Source organism: Lytechinus variegatus, chromosome 5 (genome assembly GCF_018143015.1).
Source record: "Lytechinus variegatus isolate NC3 chromosome 5, Lvar_3.0, whole genome shotgun sequence".
NCBI classification, from domain to species: domain Eukaryota; kingdom Metazoa; phylum Echinodermata; class Echinoidea; order Temnopleuroida; family Toxopneustidae; genus Lytechinus; species Lytechinus variegatus.
In genome coordinates this window covers 9,284,462-9,296,435 of record NC_054744.1, presented here as the reverse complement: position 1 = coordinate 9,296,435, position 11,974 = coordinate 9,284,462, and the positions used below count along the sequence as shown (strand labels likewise).

Sequence of the window (11,974 nt, the reverse complement as noted above, 5' to 3'; positions counted from 1 at the left end):
TCCTTTCCATACTACTATACTACAATCACTACTACTATTACTACTACTACTACTACTACTACTACCTTCTTATTTTTTCTTCTTTCCATACCACCAATATTCTTTAGAATTTTATAGAATATGGGACTGTCTACAAGATTACACATTATTTGCATACGATGAATATTTAAAAAAATGCACCGAAATTTTAAAACTCACCATTTTGAAAATACAGATTGGATGCTTCAACGATCATAAAAGTTGATGTAATAATTTTACTTGCCGAAATTTCGAGACGAGCCGATGAGAAAACCACCGCACGATTGCAATTTTCTCAGAACGACCGATTCTCGATTTCAGGAGCCACGGAATCGTTTTGAAAGTGACTGTCGTTTTTTACATTTTTGAACATGCTTACTGTTGGGGGGGGGGGGGGGTAGGGGTACGGAGCCAAAAGAGGGGACTGATAATGCAAACAATCACAATCAGATGATATTTTTAAATGTTTTTGGACACAGCTATTTAACAAAAAGTGTCCTCGTTTCCGTGGCCCCTGGATGTACGGAACGACATTCGATAACAATAATATCATTATCGAAATTACACAAAAAAGCTTTACAACCTTTTTGTAAGAAAAAAAAGTTGTAAGGCTTTCGGCACATAAGATTCTTTAAAAAATCTATTATCCATAGGTCACAACGCAGCAATCTTCTTGATACAACACTGTGAATCTTACAGAAAAGGGCAAGTAAGACCAAGACTTAAGTCAGGCTCCTATCACCTAACAATTTGGCCTAACTGACTTAAACTACAAATCCTGGCATTAAATCCAATCTTACAACCCTTTTCCATAAATTTCATAATGTTATTAAGATCAGTAATATTGCATTATTGGTCTATGGATAAAATGACTCACTCAGACAGGAACCTTTTGCTCAGTCTCGGATCTTGTTCATCTGGTCCTCGTTGATGACCGTCACCGTGAATCCATCCATAATACAAAGTAACAATCCAAACATGGACATCAGTTCCAAAACAAGTTTTTTTTTCAAATGAAATCCAGTGGAGCAGCTCCAGAAACATTCCTTCACCCGCAAACGTTCACAAAATATCAAGATTATGTTGATAAAGTCATGGATAGAATAATCCAACAGTCACGGTGTTCGGCGGAGATCCATCAACAAATCTCCCAAGAGGTTCGGACTGGTCTCCCCGGAGATATTGCGGTACCGAGCGGTCTAGCTCTGGCGCGAGCATCCTTGCCTGCTAACGATGAGTTACTGGTAGTGGTAGTCAAATCCGGGAGTCAAGGAAGTTTTTTTTATGAATTCTTCTAAAACTGATACAATATTCCAAGTTTCCATCGTTGAAAATATTAAAACCAGCTGATTATGATAATGCTGTCTGCAACACAAACAATTCCCCTTGAATTAATTTTCGCGACTTTGTTTGACGTTCAAGTCCTCCAGTCTTGCCTCGGGGAAAATAATGCGAATGTTCGGTCATCACGTGATTAAGATGAGATGACGCACTAATTTTGTACTAAGTTCAGTCGTCTGCAGCGGTCAACGCTGGCGCCAATTTACATGACAAAGCATGGAATGTAGCTGAGAGAAGAACGTATCAGGAAGAATGTTACCCCGGAATGTTACCAGATGATTTTATGCAATAATGAGTGTGCTTAGAATTCATGGCATTGCAACAGACCAATTCATTCGTTTCTAATTGTCTTCATATAACACAAGGCGAAAGTATTTATGAAGATACAGACAGCAGTGTTGTGGTCCTGATGCATTCGAATGAAAGTTGAAATAAGGTTTTTTTTTACGTGACTGGCATCTATGTTGTCGGGGATGCATTCTTCTTCATCTGTTTATTCTTCCGTTTAAATGAAAGCTGTAAAGAAGAGTGGAATGAATTGAAAATATGAAAATATCAACAGTTAACATCAATGAAAAAAAGTTCAATTGTCATTACCCTTAGACAATTACTGTAAAAATATTAAAAATTGCTAAATGTAATGTAATTTCGTGATCATATCTTATCGCGTATCTCGGGCCGTGGCCCGTTGGGTAGATATAAAAAAGTAGAGAAAGGGAAGGGAATGAAAAAAGACTAAAAAGACAAAAAAAAAAATGAAAAAAAAGAGGCAACGAAAGAGAAAGGGGAATTAGAGAAGGGGAATATTAGTGAAAAGAAAACTGAATGAAGGACTGGGGGGAAGGAAAATAATTTTAAAATGAGAGAGAGGGAGAAAAAAATTGAAGAAAAAAAATAGACTAATAGCGGTATGGGGAGGGGTGCCAGTTTTATTTCATTCCAAAGGGGCGCCAACTTTATCTCAAACTCCGGAGTCGTCAATTTGATCTTAAGTTGAGGGTAACCTTTTATTTTAAACTTGAGGGTCGCAGCCGTTTTATTCATTTTTATTCAAACCCCATTATTATGTAGATTGTACAAAGCATTTTAAAACGGCTGTTTTCGACTAGCCGTACGGCAGTCGTAGAGCAAATGTGACCGAGGTATAAGGGTGCGAGGCAGAGGGGGTCCACTGCAAGCATTGCTTATATGGTTTGGACTCCCTTGAAAATTTACAAATAATTAATTTGTAAATAATAAATCCTATGTTGAAGGAAAAAAGGGCATAACGTATTATGTACTGATCATGGGGGGGGGCTAGGGGTTTGAATCCCATTGGCTCCCTAAAATAAAAAAAGAGAAGGGGTTGTGGATCGACGGGGGGGGGGGGTAAAAGAACAAAATTTCTTTATTTCTTCATTTTCTCACTTGACAAATATTTCGTCTACCCCCCTCTTAGCAAAAGGCTAGATCCTCTACTGCGGTACATCATATCGGTAAATCAGAATTACTAAATAATAAACATACATATTCTATTATTGGTTGCATTTTTTTTGAGGCACCTTGTTTAGATCAAGGAAGTGCATGGGACTTTCCACTTCACTGATTATATAATCGAAATCTGGTATCTACATTCACAACTGCATTTCTTCCTCTTTATAACAATTTAATATGAAATAACACAATACGAAAGAAACATCACGTGCAACACAATGTCACCATAATATATAACCTCGTTCGTGGGATGAGTGCCATAATGTACAGTACATATACATCTCATAAAAAGCGCATGATTTTCTTCCATAAAAAACAACGTAAACATAATAAAATACGAAAGCCGAATAAAGTACCAACCTCTTTGCTTTCTTGTTCAGCTCCTTCGGGTCACAAACATCCTAAGATGCAGGTTTAGTGAGAGGATTTCTTTCGAAAACAACTACAGCAGCATTTCTCATGAAACCGCCATCTTGCTTGTGAGCAAAGTCTAGACTATGCACACGATACAACGTGTGATATGTCAGGCAAATGGTGAATCACACACAAATACGCACAGAGCTCTCTATTAGCCAGTTCGTAGTTCCTTTCTGCGCATGATCAAAAGATTCTGCGCATGGTCAGAGGAAGGTCATTGGTACTGAAGTGACATGGTGGTTTAAATGTAATGAGAGAAGCACCAACTTTGATCATGTTGATGTCTTGATTATTCATATATTCTTTTGAATTGTGTTTTTAATTTACATCCACAAAAAACAACAATGCGTTCACTAACGACTGGTATTTCAGAGTTTGCCAGTACATTGTGCAACATGCTATAATATGCATTCAAAGTAGAAATGCAACAAATACCCTCTTTAGTGTTCACTGGTGTGCTATTCTAGTCACCTGGTCTATTCAATTTCTTTATCCTGCTATGCAAGGCATGCTTACGTAATACATTGCTTTAAAATCTGCCTATCATGATGAAAGAAATGAAAGGTCATTTGACCAAAATTGTCCATGAAGTATTCACGAACTGGTCTATTCATCGCAATGTAAATGGACTCAGAAGATCAAGCCTAGTCTTTGGTTTCAGACACACTCAAGAATTAAATGAATTTTATTATTATTATCATTATTATTATTCATTCGGCCATAAATAACATACAATGATTGTACAATTTAATTTCATAAATACAATTTGAAATTGAATAATTAAATATGGATAGAGTAGAAATGAAAGAGAAGAAGAAAAGAGTAAGAAAACCGTTTTTCCATGGGCCAGGGCTCGCAAAAGTAAAATTCAGTACTATTGCCCAGAGGCATGCGAGCCCTCGTGGAAAAACCGTTTTCAGTGCGTATGAAACAAGTAATCAATGCATAAAAACGTTTTGATTCAACGTGAATATGAAAGAGAAACTCATCGACCTTTCTCAAATCACTTAAGTCCCAACTATGTAATGTTGAAGACACCATGGGAGTGTTTCACTAAAGGACTTGTCATATCCGACAAGACCTGTTATCCAATTGTTACCATGGTAAAATTGCTTCTCAGCCAGTGGCGTACCTAGGATATTCCACAAGGGGGGCAAAAAAATTGACAAGCAACCCCCCCAAAAAAAAAAACCCGTCTTAAATCACAAATAAAGGGTTTCGTACCAGAAAAACAATTGACAAGCAAAAGAAAAAATAAACATATATATAAAAAAAAGGTCTTCAAACTCGTCAAAACTCGTCAGGGGGGCAATAAAGGTCTTCAAGCTCGTCGGGGGGGGGGGGGGGCATGTATACGTCCTTTGCATGGATTGTGGCTGATCAGGGGGGCAGACTGCCCCCTGTCCCCTGCCCCCCGTAGGTACGCTAGTGTTCTCAGCCAATCAAAAAAATCAAGGAAAGTTGTCAGGTCTGACAACTTGTCGGATGGACATGTTGGTGAAAAGCTCCCCGGGTACACATTTTCATTGTCCATGTTTTCCGATAAAAGCCTGAAACGAAAGTCTAAACTGATGCACCTGAGTGATGTGAGAGGGCATAGTCATTTTGAATAGCCCTTATGTCACCATGGTCAAGTATGTAGGTTAGGTTGTGTTAATGAATACAAAACTATCAGTTTTCCGCGTTTTTTCTCTCGCGGATGCTGTCCACTGTCCAAGGTTAGTGACCCCCCCCCTCTCCCAAGGGCAGCGATTACCCCCCCCCACCACCATCAACCAAACCTTGGAAAAGATAGACCAGTTCGTAGTTACTTCATGGACAATGACATTTCATTTCTTTCATTATGATAGGCAAATTTCAAAGAAAGATATTACGTAGCATGCCTTAAATAGTAGGATGAAGAAATTGAATAGACAAGGGGCATGTAACACAAAACTTTGCAATGATCGTAGAACATTTATTCTACAATTGATTCCATAGACTACAATGTACAATCAATCGTGAAAAATGAGTGTACAATTGATCGCTAACCTTTATGTTACGGGACCCAGGTGATTAGAATAGAACATCAATGAACACTCTTTGAAGGTAATTGTTGCATTTTTAATTTGAATGCATATGATAGCATGTTGTACAATATAATGTACTTGCCAAACTGTAAAATACCAGTCGTTCGTGGACGCATTGTTGTTTTTTGATGTAAATGAAACCACAATTCAAAAGAATATATGAATAATCAAGAAATCTAAGTTCGTGCTTATCTCATTAAATTTTATACCACCATGTAACTTTAAAACCAATGACCTTCCTCTGATCATGCGCAGAATCTTCGGATCATGCGCATAGTGGAACTACGAACTGGCTTATTGTTCTGTACCTCCAGTCCTCCAAATTCGGTCATTTTGAGGGGTCACTGTTCTGACTTTTTTCTTTTTCTCAGTTGTAGTATTCAATATTTCTATCATATTATAATAGTCCTGAATGCAGAACATACCATTATTTTGTTACGCTTTTTAAAGCCGCATTTCGTACTAATGCTTATTTATATGATTTATAGCATTTAAATGAAATTGACCAATCGAAGATTTATTTATTGAGGGTTTTAGCGTGTCTTTTAGATCATATAGAAAACAGAGGTGGGTGTGAGGCAGCACATTTTGGTAAATTGTACATTATGGTGAATTACCAAAATCAGCAAGAACTGCATGGGGGGCAAAACATTATTCCCTCATTTTAAACATTTTTACCTTTTACCTTTAATGAAATCATACCCAGAGAATATACTACTCTAATTATTTAGAATTACTTTACTCTAAACTGCGATGACCAAATCTTTATTTTTTAAGATGCTTTTGTCTAGATTCTTTCTGTAATATGATGTTTGATCTACAAAGAATGTAAGAAATGTTAATGCGAAAAACCCCCGGATGTGATGAATCTATTTCTAGCAAAGGTATATAAAGTCCCTAAATCGTATGCAATTTGCAATCGTTTCCATCGATACAGATGTTGACACTCTTTTCTCTTCTCTTGTTTGCTAATATTGTTTCCTAAATTTCAAAGTGGCTGCAAGGCCCACGTTCAACTGGGCAAAAATAATTTCCGGAGTATTTCTATTTCATATGTATTTTTGTAATCGTTTCTACTGATATAGATTGGCATTCTCTTCTATTCTTTTGTTGCTGATGATTGTTTCATAAATATGATTAAGTAATTGCTTGATATTCATGGCCTATCCATCATAACGGATGTGAGGAATAATAATGTTGTACTTATATAGCGCATAATATTGGTAATCTCTATGCGCTTAACAAATAAATTATCTATTACATAAGAGATCAAATTATTAATATGGTTTTCATTGAAAAATAAAATATTATTCTACATTAAACTAAGTATTGTGCTACATTGTAATAAACATTACATTTACATATATGATGATCCCACCTCAGCAGTGTTCAAACTATATACTTACAAAACAGTTCTAATTTGAATCTAGGACAACACACACACACCCGCACGTGATTTATTAGAGGGTTTTAGTTTTGAGCAAATTCCACCAAATATCTCTTTATTTTCATTTTATTTTACATTTGTTGTTAAAGTTATTTTGCATTTGTGGGTTAAGTGCGTTTTTACATTTTGTGGGTCAAGTGTTAATACATTTGTGAGTGTATCACCCCCCCGAACAAAATAAGAGAAACCTCGCCCACGAAGAAAAATATTCCTGTCAGTTATTCCACAACCGTGCATACCGATAGACATCTGGTCTATGCTTGGTCTTCTCTGCAGTGTTACACTTCGTAATTCCGAAACACGTAAATTGCCTATACCTCGATGTTCGTTCAAAAAACGTAAAAGGGTTCGTTAATCCGAACATTTGTGGCGTTATTCCGAAGGTTCGTTAATCCGAAAACGAAATAAGGTTCGTTGTTCCGAAGGTTCGTTAGTCCGAAAACGAAATAAGATTAGTTAATCATTCAGTTTTTGGACTAACGAACCTTCGGAATTACGAACCTCATTTCTTTTTCGGATTATAACGAACCTTCGGAATTACGAACCTCATTTCGTTTTCAGACTAACGAACGTTCGGAATTACGAACCTCATTTCGTTTTCGGACTAACGAACCTTCGGAATTACGAACCTCCGGAAATACGAACCTTCGGAAATACGAACCTTCGGAATAACGAACCTTCGGAATATCGAAGCTCCGGAATTACGAATGTATGCGTCTATGCAGTTAACTTAGGCCTTTTCATTTTTCAAATATTTTGATTATTATGATTATAGACTCGAATCTAATAATAACTTAAATATAGCCTATTTAAGTTTCATCTTGTTTATTCACCATGCGTATAATTTAATTATCAGAGGGTGGCTAACCCTGCCCCCCCCAAAAAAAACACAATCAGATGATAATACGTTTTTGTACACGGTTACGGAAAAGAAAGTTTGTGTGTGTGTGTGTGGAGGGGGGGGGGGCTGAAGCCCCCCAGCCGCCGCCTGGTACCTTGGTCCCTCATTATCTTTGCCTACGTGTGTTGATAAATTATTGTCCAACCCCTTTAGTCATATTAACCAGCGGAGGTGCTTGGGAACGTTAATTTTACTTACTTTTTTGATAAAAAAATACAAGAAGACTTAAAGTGATTAAGAAACTTCTTGGAGGTTTGTAAAGTTCTGAGCTGTGGGGCCCTAAATTCTGTCAGTGCATAACATGTTTCAAGAGGAAACTATAAAAAAAAACATTTCATACACATTATTATAATGCTCGATCCAGGGCCGTAGCCAGAAGCATTTTGTTTGGGAGATGTGCCAGCTAAAATTTGCCAACTAATTTGGGTGTGACAGAGCCAACGTGAGCACAGGGGGAGTCTGATGGGGGAAGTGCCCCCTACAATAATCACACGTAAAAAGATTTTGAATTTTTAGAATTGAATTAGTGGCATTTGGTGAATACTTTGAGGTAAATTATACAAAGATATACAAAGATATTTGCACTGTAAAAATAAACATTTTGGATCAAAATAGAAATGCTAGTGTGCCGTAGTTGCTAACTCGCAGTATAATGATTTACCCTAATGTGGCTACCGTGGGACACGGCATGGGGGTGGGGGCACTGGAAAATTTTTGAGTCACTCGGAGAGCGCGCAAAGCGTGCTCAATTGCCTCGTATAGGCTTATTGACCTTATAAGGACTATGCCATTAAACGGATATGTAATGTACCTCGCAGAGCAAATGATGCGAGCGCGAAGCGCGAGCTGAAAATCTTTTATATTCAGACCTAAAAAGGGACATAATAGCAATTCTTAAAAAAATGAAAATATTTATCTGTCTCGCTAAATAAACAATGCTAGTGCGAAGTGCGAGATGAAATTTTTGTATTTATTGACCCCAAACAGAAAAAGTTTAAAGACTATGTTTAGGAATCAAATAAAATAATACTCATCTCACCATACTCATCTGATTTGAGTGCCGAGCGCTTGCTGATTTTGTCAGAAAACATAAAACACTTTTTGTAGTCATTGTAATCATGATTAAAATACGCATCTGACTAACCAAATACTGCGAGCGAGAAGTGCGAGCTGAAAATTTAGGTAATTCAGACCTGAAGAGAAGCATTTTAAATCTTTTTTGTAGGAATATACGAAGACCTTATCTATTTCGATAACAAAAATGATGCGAGCGCCAAGTGCGAGCGGAAAATTATGTATATATTGACCCTAATATGGAAGCTTAAAAGTGCCACCGAGATGTTGAGATAATTATCTCGGGAAGTCGACATCTTGATAGCAAAAGATAAGATGACGAGATCCCAGATCTCATCATGTCGACATCTTTAAGAAGAGATGATGAGTTGACAAGATCCCGGATCTCATCATGTCAACATCTTTAAGAAGAGATGATGAGATGACAAGATCCCGGATCTCATCATGTCAACATCTTTTAGAAGAGATGATGAGATGACAAGATCCCAGATCTCACCATAGTCATCTAATGAATGTGAGTGCTAAGCGATTGCTGATTTTGTTAGAATCACATCCAAACACATGAAGAGTTTTTGTAGTCATAGTCATAGTATCCAAGTCTACAAGTTGTAGTCTTTTCTTCATGAATTTGCAAACTGCAGAGTTATTAGTTTTTTAAGTCTTGTGTTCGGTTCTTTTCAGATCTGAAACGGGGCAGTATTTGTACATCACTTTGCTGACTGATAGATCGCAAAGTGTTCTGTCACTTCAATAGGCTCCCTTTATAATTTGCCAACTATACTTTGGCTTTGATTAATCAAATGAAACCTTGGAAATTCATCCCACCCCATATTTCTCTACAGGTCTAGTCTTGCCTCTAACTTTACAAAACTAATGTGTTCGTTAATTCGTCAATAATAGTGGTATAATTTGCAAACTTACAAGCTTGTTTATATTGGGCGAGGACCGGGGGCTTACTTTGTGTGTTATTATATATATAAAGCTCCAACTGATTTTGTCCTTTGTATTTGGCTGACTAGTATGGCTCTAAGCCTGGTAACATGGACTTGGCCCAGGACTTGGATTTGCCAACTGGTTGTCTTTACTAAGTCGTAACCTTCTTCGAAGTTAGAACCCCTATTTTTATTTGCTCTTTCTTTCTTTCTTTCTTCCTCCCTCACTCCCTCCCTCCCTCCCTTCCTTCCTTCCTTCCTTCCTTCCTTCCTTCTTTCTTTCTTTCTTTCTTTCTCTCTTTCTCTCTTTCTCTCTCCTTCTTTTTTCTCTTCCTTTCTTTCCCTCTTTCTTTTTCTCCCCTATCCTCCATTTTGCCGACTGGTACATGATTTTGCCGACTGCCATGAATGTTGGGGGGTGGGGGTCCCGGGGGGGGGGGGGGCCACTTCCCTTCACTAGTGGATACCATGCGCGACCATGGGGTCTCGAAAAGCACCCTAAACACGTAATTTTCATATTCTGAAAATGCACCCCTTAACAAGTATTGGCGTGTGAAACCCTACCCTTAACAAGTCTTGGAAACAGAACGATACTCTTTTAAAATATTCCCTGAAACGAACCCCTAAACAAGTACAGGAATGTTTTATTGTTACGGGTCCTTCGGTCGTCGGCTTTACCTTGTGTGGTTTAGTACGACCCCATCTTCTACACCTCGCGCAAATCGGACTCTAAACACGTAGTGTTGGGGCAGAAAGTACATCCTTTATAAAACATTTAATTTTGTTTTATCATCCCCGCAAAGTCGACCCTAAACAATTTTCCTAGCGAAATAGAAACCCTTTTTTCATTATTTTTGTGTTTTTGACACCCTTATCACGTTACGTACGTAACGTGCCCTATCGTGAAAAAGACATCCTTTTTACGTGTTTTTTTGGTCGCGCATGGTATCCACTCGTCAATGTAAGTGGCCCCCCGGGGTGGGGTGTCACACCCCCATACCCCTCCCCCCTCTAGCAACGGCCCTGGCTCGATCGCAATAAGTAAAGAGATGATTTTTCTTCCCCTTTATAGAGATTAAGGCCCGAATTCACAAAAGAAGTTTAAACCATGGTCGAGGTTTAAACCCCTTCTTAGGTTTAAATTTAGACTGTGGTTTAAACCATGGTTTAAAGAAAACATCGTTTGTGAATCAGAGAGGGGGCTTAAACCATGGTTTAAAAAAAATCAGGAGGGGGGTTTAAACCCAGGTGGGGTTTAAACTTCTTTTGTGAATACGGGCCCAGGTGTTATGGACGCTCAAATGTCTAGAGTAATAATTATCGAGCAATTGGCTCAGAATATTCTTGCTCTCTCTCTTCCAATTTTCTTCCTGCTCTTAATATTATTATTTCATTCATTTATTTCTATAATTTCTTGAAAAATCACAGAAGCGTTTAACCATGACACATGTTACTCCATCGCCTCCGGACTTAATAAAATGAGTAAGAGGTTGTTCTCGGAGCCGAGAGTTTGTAAACTATCGACCAGGGCGTCGATCCATTTTTAAGAGGGGGGGGGGGCAAAATCATGAATCAATTTTCCAAAGGCGCTCGATCACACAAAACAAACAAACTCACACACACACATATGCCTAAATATATGTGTACATATATATATATACACACACACATATATATATATACATATATATCCCACCAGCGAGCGCGAAGCGCGAGCTGAAAATATTCATATTTCGATATGAAAAAGAATTGAGTTTAATGGACGTTTTTAATAAAGAACAAGATATATATCCAACAAAAGATTATTGCAAATCGAAGTGGGAGTTCTTTTGAGGTTTAGAACTGAAAACAAGACCATATTCACCTATTTAATCATGGAAAGTATGGGTTTTGGTTACAGAAATGATGCGAGTGCGAAGCGCGAGCTGAAATTTTTTGATATTCCAATCTGAAAAGTGGACATTTTGAGCACGATTTTAGACGAAGAACGAGTTGTGTATTTCAATCTCGCTTGCTGATTTCTGTGTAACATTACAATCTTATTTTTAGCACATGCGGAATTATGGGGGGGGGGGCAAAACGATATGTTTGCCCCCAATAATTTCATTGGTGGGGCGATCGCCCCCCCCCCTGCCCCCCATAACTGACGCCTCTGCTATCGACGGTGATGGGAGAACCTTTGCAAGGATCTAGAATTTTTTTGGCTATCCTTGGACATCGGTCGATCGGTCTTGATTTTCTTGCATTTGTAATTTCTTGTATTCCTTTGCCAGAAATGAAATAAACAACATAAAAATAAATA

General features: G+C 37.9%; 1 long non-coding RNA gene across 1 annotated transcript; it reads right to left on the bottom strand.

The window, feature by feature from the left end:
- Positions 1 to 402: 402 nt before the first annotated feature.
- On the bottom strand, positions 403 to 3,348 carry LOC121414756. The gene is made up of 2 exons (XR_005969904.1): positions 3,193 to 3,348; positions 403 to 1,875 (listed from the first exon to the last, which is right to left on the bottom strand). It is a non-coding gene; the product is annotated as an uncharacterized LOC121414756 (long non-coding RNA).
- Between the last annotated feature and the right edge of the window lie 8,626 nt (positions 3,349 to 11,974).